The sequence below is a fragment of the Lacerta agilis genome, chromosome 6, assembly GCF_009819535.1.
Source record: "Lacerta agilis isolate rLacAgi1 chromosome 6, rLacAgi1.pri, whole genome shotgun sequence".
NCBI classification, from domain to species: Eukaryota; Metazoa; Chordata; class Lepidosauria; order Squamata; family Lacertidae; genus Lacerta; species Lacerta agilis.
In genome coordinates, this window is record NC_046317.1 from 10,674,260 (window position 1) to 10,688,145 (window position 13,886).

A 13,886-nucleotide genomic window follows, 5' to 3' on the forward strand; every position below is an offset into this window, starting at 1 on the left:
CCCTCGGCCTGAAAGCGAGATGAGCTCTGCAGCCTTTGACTGGACTTGACCGTGCAGGAGTCCTTTACCTTTTTACCTAATATATTACACATTAAATATGCAGACAACTTGGTATTTCACTCTACTCAGGCTTTCTATGAAGAAAGGAGATAGCTTTTCTGTGTCTGCTCCTTGGACCCACCCCTGGGAGGCTAACCAGGGTTGATTGGCTATCTGGGACAGACTTATTATTTTCCCTACAGGTGAAGCTGCAATATTCTGAGAATCCTGCTCCCCATCTGGCCCATGCAGGGGCACAAATTGGGGTCCTTGATAAGGTTGGGGACTCAGGACTTATTGGAAATGTGGAATAGTGGAATAGACAGGGCCAACTTCTTCCATTGTTGAAACTTTTTTTTGCTGGGGAGCACTGACTGCAGATCTTAAGGAATGTTCAGATGACTTGGGGGTGATGGAATATGTCTAGATGATGAAATGTTCCAAACATAAACTGGAAGATAAGATGCTGGGTAGGGCAGTATGGGAATAGCCCCCCTCTATACTACCACATGGCTGTTTGCTCCTTTGCTTCTACACAGATCATTCCCTTCCATCATTGTTGGGGAATCAAAGCCAGTGGACATGTCCTTATCTCCCTTCTTGAGTGTACAGAGGAAGAGCTCTCCACACAAGTTTCATTGGTTGAGGTAAGAAGGCAAAAGAACCCCTTTTCTTTATTGTAAAGCCCTTAGCTCTTATTGTAAAACTAGGGTGGGTGAGGGAGATATTTCTATTTAATTTTTCAAATTGGGATGGGAGGAAGAGAGAATTCTGGAGGCACAGGTTGAAATTACAAGCACTTCAGATAGGGGCATAGCTGGGCCACCAGTTAACATCTGCTGCCTGCATCTTCACATTCCAGACTCCATGTTCCATACCAACATTATTATGCCAGTTTGACATGTATTCATCCATAGGAACTCTGACCTGATTTATATGAGTCACCAGCTGCATTGGACCCAGCAAGAGTATTTCTTTTATTCATACAGTGTCATGTTTAAATCAGGCCCCATGTACATTTTTGGAAATCAAAGTGTACTTCTTGAAGGAAGGGATCTTTCAGAAAGTATATCCATTCATTCCTTGTCTCTCCAGACCACCCCTCAAATCAATGGCTTCCCACCATCTAAGTACCTTTCAAGAGGATTTGCCATTGGCCATTGTATTAAATTTGCCAGTTACTCCAATGTGTCCTCTGCCATTCACCAGAATTGAGGAGGAAAAGGCACGCACAGAGAGACAAAAATAATCTGATAGCCCTCTAGCTAATGCGAATGGCAGTGTTCTCACACATACTTGACCTTCTCCTGACAATTTAAGAAATTCAGTGTGTAACTGCAGGTTGGTTTCTAACAATGGATCTGCCAGGAGTTTTAATAAAGCACAGAGAAAGGGGAAAGAATATATATGCATTTCTTGAAATTGCAGATAATACCACTCTGCTGCCCTAATTGTTTGGCAAAAAAAGATTCAAACGTAACACAAATCCACAGCATCGCAGCGGATAAATGCAAGGTTGCACACAACATGTATTAGCTGGTGCCGTCTATTTTTAATCCTTCCCAGCCGTGAGCCTTCCACTGTGCTTTACAAGATAAATGAAGCATACTCTAATTGCCTTTCACATGTCATACTTTTATTCTGAGCCTTAAAGTTTTGAGAATCCAATGTCAAAACACTGCTCTGCAAAGCACAGGCACAGCTCAGTCAGCTAACCCCTTCCAATATGTTAATTGTTGAGGAAGGAATGTTAATTATGTAGACTATGAAGACTTCAATCTGTTTCAGGCCTAAGTAGATTACAGTGCTTAACTCTGAGTTTGAACAACACAAATTGGTTCGGCTTTGAGAACGAGGTACACCAGCATGACGTCCGCCTGCCCCTGTGTGGAAGCAGTGTGTGATCCCTTCCTAATAGTCTAATCGGTTTATATTTCACATAAATCACTTATCTTCATTTGACAGACCTTTGGCAGTCTTTTGTGGAAGTAGGGTGTGATAGGATCGTCGCATATGCCATACCTTTATCTGGTTAGAATAAATTTGGAGTGGTTTCCCCCCCCTCACACACCCCTCCCTTTTCTGATGTTATTCATTAATTGGGATTAGGTGATGGAATTGACATTGAAGAATATGACAGTAAGTCCCTTGGAAGATCATTGTGGTGAAAAATCAGCCTATGCGTGTTATTGGATCAGATTTAGGCTAACCATGAGCAGAAAGTGGCAAGGAGATTTTAACTTATTCCTCCTATGTCCCCTAAAAAGCTGCAGAGTGGGTTGGCAGACCATCTATAAGAGTTTTGTTGTTTAGTTGTGCAGTCATGTCCGACTCTTCGTGACCCCATGGACCAGAGCACACCAGGCATGCCTGTCTTTCACTTCCTCCTGCAGTTTGGTCAGACTCATGTTGGTAGCCTCGAGAACACTGTCTAACCATCTCGTCTTCTGTCATCCCCTTCTCCTTGTGCCCTCAATCTTTCCCAGCATCAGGGTCTTTTCCAGGGAGTCTTCTCTTCTCATGGGGTGGCCAAAGTATTGGAGCCTCAGCGTCAGGATCAGTCCTTCCAGTGAGCACTCAGGGCTGATTTCTTTAAGGATGAATAGGTTTGATCTTCTTGCAGTCCATGGGACTCTCAAGAGTCTCCTCCAGCACCATCCCAAAGTGCCTCTCACTCTTCTTCCAGTAGGAATCTTTATTGGATTGTAGTCCCTTCTGAAATGTAATAAATAATAGTAATAATAGATGCAGAATGCCATAACAAGATTCAACTAATTGTGAATTATTGTAGTAATGTGGTGGTGGTTAATCTTACTCTGCCGATTTACCCCAAACCCTTCTAGAGTAAAACAAAAAATGTACATGCTGAAATGAACATGTGAAGGAACAAATTGATTTTTCAGTGGCATTGCTTTTACCAGGATTAGCTTTGTTTTTTATGATCAGTACAGGATGCTATGAATTGTTAGTCTCCAAATGCCTTTTGGAGGGGGGGGCTGGGTGTTCATCAGTATGAGGATGATACCCAGCTCTACATCTATTTTAAATCAGAACCAGTGAAGGTGGCAAAGGTCCTGTGTGAGTGCCTGGAGGTGGTTGGAGAATGGATGGCGGCTAACAGATTGAGGTTGAATCCTGACAAGACAGAAGTACTCTTTTTTGGGGACTGGGGGCAGGTGGGTGTGGAGGACTCCCTGGTCCTGAATGGGGTAACTGTGCCCCTGAAAGACCAGGTGTGCAGTCTGGGAGTCATTTTGGACTCAAAGCTGTCCATGGAAGCACAGGTCAATTCAGCATCCAGGGCAGCTGTCTACTAGCTCCATCTGGTACGCCGGCTGAGACCCTACCTGCCCGTGGACTGTCTCACCAGAGTGGTGCATGCTCTAGTTATCTTCCACTTGGACTACTGCAATGCGCTCTACATGGGGCTACCTTTGAAGGTGACCCGGAAACTACAATTAACCCAGAAAGTGGCAGGTAGACTGGTGACTGGGAGTGGCTGCCGAGACCACATAACACTGGTCCTGAAAAACCTACATTGGCTCCCAGTACGTTTCCGAACACAATTTAAACTGTTGGTGCTGACCTTTAAAGCCATAAACGGCCTTGGCCCAGTATACCTGAAGGAGCATCTCCACCCCCATGATTCAGCCCGGATACTGAGGTCTAGTGCCGAGGGCCTTCTGGCGGTTCCTTCACTGTGAGGTGAGGTTACAGGGAACCAGGCAGAGGGCCTTCTCAGTAGCTTGCCCTGTGGAACACCCTCCCATCAGATGTCAAGGAAACAACTATCTGACTTTTAGAAGACATCTGAAGGCAGCCCTGTTTAGGGAAGTTTTTAATGTTTGATGTTTTGTCGTGTTTTTATTCTGTTGGGAGCCGCCCAGAGTGGCTGTGAAAACCCATCCAGCTGGGTGGGGTATAAGCATATTATTATTATTATTATTATTATTATTATTATTATTATTATTATTATTTCCAACCTCTTTTGCCCAACATGGGACTCGAACCCACGATCCTGAGATTAAGGACTCAGCTATACAGCTGCAAATAAAATGTTTTAAGTGTGTTGTAAAGTACAATATACAAACATGACACTATATGGTGATGGCGAGCTATGACAAATTCAATATATTTTTCAAAACGTTTTAAATAAAATAGTTTTCATAGTGTATATATATATATATATATATATATATATATACACACACACACACACACACACACACACACACACATATATTCCACCTAAGAGTCTCATGCTCTACTGACAGAGCCATCACAGGACAACTTGCTTAAACCATCAGCTTCAAGGAGATTTGTTTAGCCATCATTGTCAAGCGGTCTGCTTTCCAGAAAATAAAGAAAGTTTGCTGCTTAAAATGCAGATTTTACGGGATAGATCTCTGGTGTTCTGAAACTGCAGCTTTCCCAGTAAGAGAATTAATGGACTATTACAACTCAAATCTGCTGAATTATTTAAAAGGGTCTCAAGATTTGTGGAAGTCATTTTGAAAAGGCAGACAGCAGCAGGGGTGGGGTGGGGGGAGAACAGTTTCCAAAAAGTTCACAATGCCAGTACCACTTACTTACTTTCTCTCTCTCTCTCTCTCTCTCTCTCTCTCTCTCTCTCTCTCTCTATATATATATATATATATATATATATATATATATATATATATATATATATTTCTGTTGGAAATATGGAAACATTATGATATTGTCAAGAAAACAAGGGCTGTGCAGAAAATTATGGCATGAGCAGCCTATCTATTACAGAAAATGTAGACCCAAGAGAAAGAACTGTTCCATCCAAGCAAATTGTTAAAATATAACATAACCCCACTAAAATTATTTTACTCCAGGGAGGAATGTTGGGTACGTAGGAAAGGCAGTATTTATTTGCAATTATATCCCCTGAATGATGTCTTTGTGAACAGCTTCATAAATACATAGGCCGCACACATTGCAAATAAGTGCATAAATTCAAACCCTTTTCATTTAATTGCCCACTCACATATATAGCATATTTAGAAGCCAGATGAATGAAGTGCAGTGAGTTTTCTTACTGATCAGGTTATATATTTTGAAGGCGATGTATCAAATGAAACACTGAAGCTTTGGAAATGTAGAAAGATATTGCCAGCTCTTTTGAATGCGATACTGTAAACAGAGAGTAAGTTTGACCAGTTGACTGGGCAGAAAACAGTGAAGATGGTTGAGATGAGGGCATGCACGCCCAACTTGAATTTGGACCAAAAGTCACCAAAGGGCTACTTGGGGAATAACGGTTTGGGGGCTGGAGCTGAAGTCTACTGCATCAGAATGGATACTGCAGACCCTCCAAGTGTCCCTATTTTCCAGGGGCAGACCCGGAGTTACAGAAGCCATCTTGGTTTGTGATTTGATCCCAGAAAACCCCATTTTTTCCTTAGAATGATCTCAACTAATCACGCTGCTGATTTGAGCTGCCTTCCTCTTATATGGTCTTGGCGGCCACTCCCAGTCCCTTCCAACTTTACATTTCTATGATTCCTACCAAATTCTGTTTTGCTTTCCATTGCAGGTCAGATCAAGAGGTTCAGTAGGCAACATGGGATTCCCAGCCCTTTATTTGCTGCTGATATGCACAATGAGGACCATGGACCATGCCTTGGAAAAGCAGTGGTAGGTATAAGGGTGCTTAATAATTCCTGTAGGTGTTTAAACATTTCCTGGACATATCCGGAATACTGCAGTTGGGGGCAGTGTCTGGGTGGAAATCGCAAAACAACTTTGCCAAAAAAAAAACCTCAACAACTTTTCTGATGAGATTTTCAGTGCAACCCTACCCTTTAGTCATTCTGCCCCCTCAAAACACTTCACCAGAAAGCATAGCTAGAATACCAGCTAGGAGAAATGTAACCTAAGGGGAAGGATCGCAAAGGAAAAGCAATGTATGGAAGTTTTTTTTTAATACAATGCTTTCTGCCACATTTGCTTCACATATCAGTGACAAACACAGAATTTGGAATTCCACTTTTGGTACTGAATATCTGATTGGAGCCATAGAATCTATACAGTTCATAGTATCTAAGAGTTGGAAGGGAACCCAAGGGACATCTAGCCCAGTTGGATAGTAATGAAATCAGGTCAGGGTGGTTATTGCTAAGGATGGTTGATTCTGTCAATTTCAGTTTCTCTAAGTTTCCCCCTTTTCAGATTGTAGTTCAGTTCTCCACATTTCCACACCAGTTTGTGATTTTAAAAAAAATCCACATGAAAATCCATCAGCATTTTACTGCCAATTTCTCATAATGTATGGTGCTTGTCTGCAATTTTGCCCAATATGCACATTTTTTTAAATTTTTAAATTTTTATTTTTGCAAAGCAATTTACAATGCATTTTTGTATCTTACTTCAGATACTTTTTAGCACAGTATACACATTTTGGTACTAAATCACCAGCATTGCAAAATTCAGAGAATTGCAGGTTTTGAAGGATAGCTGTGTTTCTGTTCTGGAAAGTTCAAATCAGGTAGATTCACTTTTAAAGGTGAACAGAATTAAATTTCTCCCAAATCCCTACCTATGAAACAGGTGGGATGCTTGCAACAACAAGCACAAGATCTCTCTCTCTCTCTCTCTCTCTCTCTCTCTCTCTCTCTCTCTCTGTGTGTGTGTGTGTAAAAGTAAGGCAAGACCACCTTGAAACCAACATCTCTTTGTACTTTTTTATTGCTAGGCAATTTACAAGGAGAGTTATCAGCCAGTTCCCAAGTAACAGTCAGACAACGACTCAGTGACATTGAAAGACAACAGGACTGTTCAAGATGCCCTGAATACAGAACCGGAGAAATCGAGAGATACATAGCTGCCCCGGCACCTTACCTCTCCTTTCTCCTGTCAAAAAACTCAAGAAGGGCGTTTACTCTTGCCAGAAGTGCGGCATTGCCCACGCCAGTGCTGGAGGGGCTCTATAAAAAAATCCCATACGCCCAAAGACTCTGCGCATGCCCACTAGGGGAAATAGGAAGCCCTGAACACTCGTTCTTCAGATGCCCTCTATATGAAGAAGCTCGAAGGGAGATCATGGACCCCATACTGGTGAGGTTTGCAAGCCTCCCAGAAAAGCAGTTATACAACCTGCTCTTGTTAGGTAAAGACCCGATGATTACCAGGGCGGTTGCCAGATTTTGTGTCCAAATTTGCAGATATAGACCTTTTCTCAGCCCATCTAAGTTTCTCCTCAATGGAATCTCGAGCGAGCCGGGCTCAGCTTTCTGCAGCCACTATTTTAAATCTTTAACATTGTAATGCAATTAATAATTTTCTTTTAAATCTTGTACAATGAGTTTTATATATGTAACATCCCCGGAAAATGTTTCGTCAAAGGGATCCGTTGTATTTATTTTTATTTTTACTTTATCTCCTTTTTAAGAGCTGGTCTTTGACCGTAATAAAGAATGATGATGACAGCCAGTTCCCCTCCCAGGTCAATTAAATAAAACCATTTAGAAAAGCTTAGTCTTAAAACTAAGGAAACAGCAATGTAGCATCTCGTTTGTGACTGACTCCTAAAATTGCTGCTACTTATGCCATAGATATTCTAATGAGGCAAAAGTTTTATAAAGTCTCCCAATTAGTCGCAATATACATTCCGAAGCAATAAACCTCTCAGCTACTTTTGTTAACAAGGTGATATTGTGCTGGAAACTAGACAACAACACATTTTTTTCCTGATCTGGAAGCATTTTTTTAAAAACAACAGCAACAACGATAAATGGTGTTCGTATTTGAAATGCCACATTTATCCAGTCCTTTTTTTTTTACAGGTTAAGAAATAAATAAGTCTAATATACAGAATGTTAAGCCTCTTGATTTAAACTGACAAATTATATCAGTGAAGGTTCCCAATTAAACGTATGATCCACTGTGAGTGTGAGAAAGCTACAATCAATTGATTCTATGGACTTGTTATATAGCTATATACCGGTAGTTGTTACCTAAATGTAACCAACAGTATCTGTGGTTCACTAGCTCAGATTCAGGAGGAAGGTAATGACATCGTTTGTAGACAAAGAGGCTAGATGAAAATTTGTGTTTCCCGTTGCCTTTTTGGGACACCCCAAAAATCCTGCTCAGCCTCCTCAAAGCTTCTCCTTTTTTATGTCCATGGAATTTTCTTGGCAAAATACTGGAGTGGTTTGCCAGTTCCTTCTCCAGGTGGATCACATTTAGTCTAAACTCTCGGCTTATGACCTGTCCATCTTGTGTGGCCCTGCCCGGCATAGCTCATAGCTTCTTGGAGTTATTCAAGCCCCTTTGCTACGACAAGGCAGTGATCCATGAAGGGGCCCAGGAATCTTAAAACTATATAAATCTAAATTTTATCCAGTGCCAGGTTAGGGCAAAAGAAGCAAACATCGAGTTTATGACAGAGCTTTCCCCATTATATTGATCCCCTAGATCAGGGGTGTGTGGGTAGGTGGGTGTATGGGTGTGCATAGACCTTATGAGGAGAGATGGGAGAACAGAGTCAGCCTTCCACAGCACAGACCCTGAACACAACCTGTCAAATTTGCTATAGTTGAAGAAATAGCAGCAATGTCTCCTCCCACCCATTCATTCTGCAGTCCTTTTGTCTGCCCCTCTGTATGGGCAATCTATCTGGAAGATAAATCTGTATCTGTGATCTGACATGGTTACCCTTCCTGCCTCTGTTCCTTCCCCCTCTCCTTGTCTCTTAGGTTCTTTGATAGCAGGAGAACAGCCTTTAATGTCCTAATCAGTTAGGAGGAAGTGATAGTGATGAGTACCTTCTTTGATGTTGGACATTGTTTCCAGAAAGTGAGACATTGGGAGGGGGTGGCTAATGAACAATCTGCACTTAGCCAGTAATGAATGATCTGCACGTACCCAGTCGGGCAAGCCATACAGACTAGCTATCTAGCTATCTATAAATCAGATGGTTGTGGGCAGAGTTTTGGAGAAGCTCGTGCATGGACTGATCAGCTGCGGGGCCATGCAAACGGAGGCTACCTGCAGGAGTCACTTTGCCACTTCTTGAGGGCTTCCAAGTGGCACATTGAAGTGCTTGCTTGGTATGAATACATTGCTTGCTGTTTTAGAATAAAACCTTTACTCTTCTCACTCACTTGTGTATTTTGTATTGCTTCTGAATCTCATTTTAAAAGAACCACCTTGCATTTGGCAAGACACCCTTCCACCACCACAACTGATGGAGCACCATGGAGGAAATAAATGGAAAGAGCCATGATCGCCTTGCTTTACCAAGCTATGGCCTGTCTCTGGATTTCAAAGTGGCATTCCTGTGGAATACCTATGAACCTTAACAAGGTTCCATTGGATGACTACTTTTTTATTTTTTACAGTGCTATAAGATAAAACTGCTCATTTTCCCTTATGGGGTACCCAAGAGCCCATATAGAGTCATTATGTAGGTTCTCTATCGGTAGGAGAAAATAACAGAGGCCAGCCAGAGAATATTGAGAAGCAAAGTGGCTAGTAAGCCTGATCTTTATTAAACTGTTGCAACAGGGTGCTCACACATACCCCACGCAGGAGGTAGGAGGAACCCTGAACCATGGTGTGCAAGCTCTTATACAGACTTTTGAAATTGCCACCCTGTAGCTCAAGACTACCCCTCAATATATCATACATACATCACAGAAGGAGCGGTCTACAGCTGAGGAAGCGGTCTTCAGCAGAAATCCTGTCTGGCAGGAAACTTGCAGATGGGTTTACCTGGAGAGCCTAGCCATTCTTTTGTGATGATAAATGCTTAATTCCTGAGTCCAGGGCACAGGCTCACCCTATTCATACCCAAATGTGCCCTTAAGGCAGGTTTTGTGAGCACAGAGACAAGGGGGAGGCTTTTCCCATTTGCATCCAAACTAAAGAGGAATATTTGAGGTCACTGAAAGAGTCAAAATGGTTTTAGGACTGTTTTCCTATACTGTTTCAGACATTTGGTGTGTGTGTGTGTGTGTGTGTGTGTGTGTGTGTGTGTGTGTGTTTGCCTGGTACATTTATGAACATTTATTTTATACCTTAGCATTAGCACACGTACGGATCTGCAGAGTTTGTGCAGTTGCATAACAGAACTCAGCAACTCATTTTGGCCAATCTACTTTATTTACATATAAACACACATGGAGCACTGCAACATGGCTCCCTCTCTCTCTCTCTAGGATCATGTTAGGGTGCCAAGAAGTTGGCGTGCTGAAGTGCAGCAGTCAGTCAGTCAGATAAGCCGAGGTCGAACAGTCCAGGTCAGAAGCCAGCTGAAGTCAGGTATCAGGACGGGGTCAGGAGAAGCCGAAGTCAGGAACCATCCAAGTCAGGAACCAGCCAAGTCAGTCAGGAAGAAGCCAGGAGACAGGAAGAAGCCAAGGGTCAGGAACAAGCCAGGAATACAGGAACAGAACAAGCAAGAGCAACCACGCACTCAGCACAGCAGTTGCAGATGCTAGCGAAGGGAGCAGCCGGCCTTTCTTAAGTAGCCGGCCTGTAACCACGTCTCTTACGAGTAGCAGCTGCCTCTAATTGTTCCCTGTGTCTCTCAGCTCTACGCTCTACAGCTGATAAGGGAGGAGGGGAGGGGCCCTGCTGGTTTCTCTCCTCACAAGGGCCTGATTCTGGCTTGACTTCTTCCTCCTCCTGTTCTGGTTTTCCCCCCTCTCCATCTGACTCTTCCTCTTCCGAGGAGTGCCGCCACCAGTCTTCTCCAGGTATGAACTCCTCCATTTCCCCAGGTTCTTCCGTGGGTGCAGCCTCGCCGGGGGGGGGGGGGGGGCTTGCCACCGCTCTTCCTCATCTGGCTCAACCCTGACACATCAGACAGCAAAGAGCAAGAACAAAGGACAATAGTCCCACTTCACGGAACACAGTAACACAAACATCCTGTCTTCGTCACTTCCCATTCTGTGGAATGAAAACACATACCGTCATGTGATAGATAACAATCCCATGACTGTAGACACCGGGAATGAATCTCCAACAGGGAGTAGCAAAATAATATCTTGCCCTGGCTGGGTCCGCTGTTTAGAAAAGGTGGGCGAACCATAGCTAGCCACGCTATGCCATCACCAGGGCCAGAGTCTGCATTTACATTGCTGCTGGACCAGCAGGAAAGTAAAGGAGGAGTCAGACCCCAATGATGGCACCATGTGTCTGGCTATAGCTCACTAATGGTGCTTCCACTTTTTTTTTGCATGGATTACTGAGATAGGGAAAGAAGACATAGGCAGAAAGAAGCGAGATCTGCTGTTGTTGTTAATGCACAAGGCTGGGAAAGGGGAGCAGTGTAGAAATTTGCCTCCTGTACAAAAAAAATCATCAATTCGGTACTGCACTGGAAAAATAATCTTCATGGTTGAAGGGAGGAAGAACTAATCTCAGAGGATGGGCATTCTCTAAAGCCAATTCACACCACAACACCAACACCACCTGCTGCTGCTTAAGGGAGTCATTTTGCAACCGAAAGCACTAGACATATTTTGTGCTTCAGTTCCTTTTGTTTGTTTGTCAGACTGCCATTCTCCAAGTTTAATCTGGGCTTCTGTGAGATGACGGCAAAAAAAAAAGACCTCAATTTCTTTTCTTTTCTTTTCTGGAATGTTGAGAACTATATTACAAATCAATCACCGGAGCCATTTTGGCTCATTAGCCTCATTTTGTTTGTTACAGCCAATGTACTCGTATAAGTTGATCAAAGAGAGCGAGCTGAAAGGCAGGGAGGTAATAGAGGCAACAATTCATTCTGTGCAATGGCACATCAGGCTTAAATAAAGAGCCTCATACTATTACGGCATACAATATCCTTCAGTTATAAATGTGCCAGTTCAGTTAAGGAAACTCAAAGTACAAATGGGATCTATGAGTACACAAGAACATCCATTATGGTGCACAAAAGAATGAACAACCTTTTGGAATCAGACTTCAGCCCATTTAGACCATCATTTCACTTCCAATAAGGGTCAGCGAGCTCCTTCTGTAGCCTCCCAAGTAATGCTTGAAGGCAACAGACTAACCGATTAATCAATTTTAAAATGTGCAGATTGCACATTCATGCAGATCTTGTTCATGTTAATCCACCTTTCACAGGAGAAACCTCTGGTGGATTGTGCCCTGCGCTAATTGTTGGAATGGATTTCAACACTAGGAGAGGATATATGGTTGAGTTATCATCCTTTCTTGATCGTGTTACTGAGCTCTGCAGAGTATCTCTTTTTCCAGCTTAAACCTGGAAGCTAAGAAAAGGTTTATTTAACATTCTACAAACAATAATCCAGGATGCTTTAAGGCAGACTAGATTTTCCTGGTATTGCCTCTTTTCTCCCCCTTAAATCTCACACACATTGTGTGAGGTATATCAGAGCTGACAGGGTTAAGCTGCTCTGCTATGTGACGTGCTGTACACTGGGTGTGTCTACATACAGGTTTCTGTTCTTTTTGTGTAGGGGCTTTCTCTTTCTGTTCTGCATTGCCGGGAGTCAGCCATGCCTTGGCTTTCTCCCGGGTAGTTCTGCTGTAGATAAATAAATGCTTCTAGATAAGAAAGAAGCCGACTCCAGTGAGATTTATTGCTGCAACTCCCTTACACAGAGACCATCTTTAGCTGCGTGAGTGACTCTGAAATTGCTCTGCCGACAGCCCAGAAACTGGGAGGAGAACGTGGCACATCTGAAAACGTGTTGGGCGCCATTGCTGGTTCTGGCAAACCAACCCAGTTTTTCTGGACACATTGTTTTGAGAAGGAATAAATGTAGCATTTCCCTTCAGATGTCAAAGAAATTAGACAACTACCAGACATTTAGAGGACATCTGAAGGCAGCCCTGTTTAGGGAAGCTTTTAATGTGTGATATTTTAATCGAAACAAAATAGAAAATTCTTTCCAGTAGCACCTTAGAGACCAACTGAGTTTGTTCTTGGTATGAGCTTTCGTGTGCATGCACACTTCTTCAGATAGATTTCGTGCATGCACACGAAAGCTCATACCAAGAACAAACTCAGCTGGTCTCTAAGGTGCTACTGGAAAGAATTTTCTATTTTGTTTCGACTATGGCAGACCAACACGGCTACCCACCTGTAACTGATATTTTAATGTATTTGATTTTTGTTGGAAGCCGCCCAGAGTGCCTGGGGAAATCCAGCCAGATGGGCGGGGTACAAATAATAAATATTATTATTATTATTATTATTATTATTATTATTTACTTTTATTTCATTTATGCTACTTTTATTTCTTCTCAAAGAAATGTCTCTGTCTGTGCTGTCTCTGGAGACATCATGGAGGGGCTGGACTATCAAGATGAGGGGTGAGAAGAGCTCAAGGAGTTGGAGGTTGAAGATCCCAGGGAGGGACCCAGTGGGCTGGGCTGCATTTGGGCGCCATGAGACATCAGATTTACCTAGGGAGAAACGCAGCAGGTTGTCACTATGTGTCCGTCCTTGCCATCCCTGTCCCTGCCTCCAGCTCTGCTGGATCCTCCCCTTTCATTGGCTCTTCACCTATAGTGGAGATGTGAAATGTGAAGCTCAGCTCCAAGCCAGTCCTATCTGCTCCCTCATCACCTAGGGCACAAGAGATGCCAGACCAAATTTCCCATTTGCTTTCCCAGTTCAAAGACCCTTGCCTTGCTTGAATACTTTATGGATTTGAACATTAGATTTTTTGGGGGCAGAAACCATAATCCGTGTTTGATTTCTTCATCCAGTAGGAGCCAGGACACTCATGGAGAAGGGTGGATAAGAAATGATGATGATGATTATAAAATATCAGAAGTGGTTGGATCTGTGTACAGCTTCCCAGTGTGGTTCTTGGTTAAGTATCTTTAGGTCT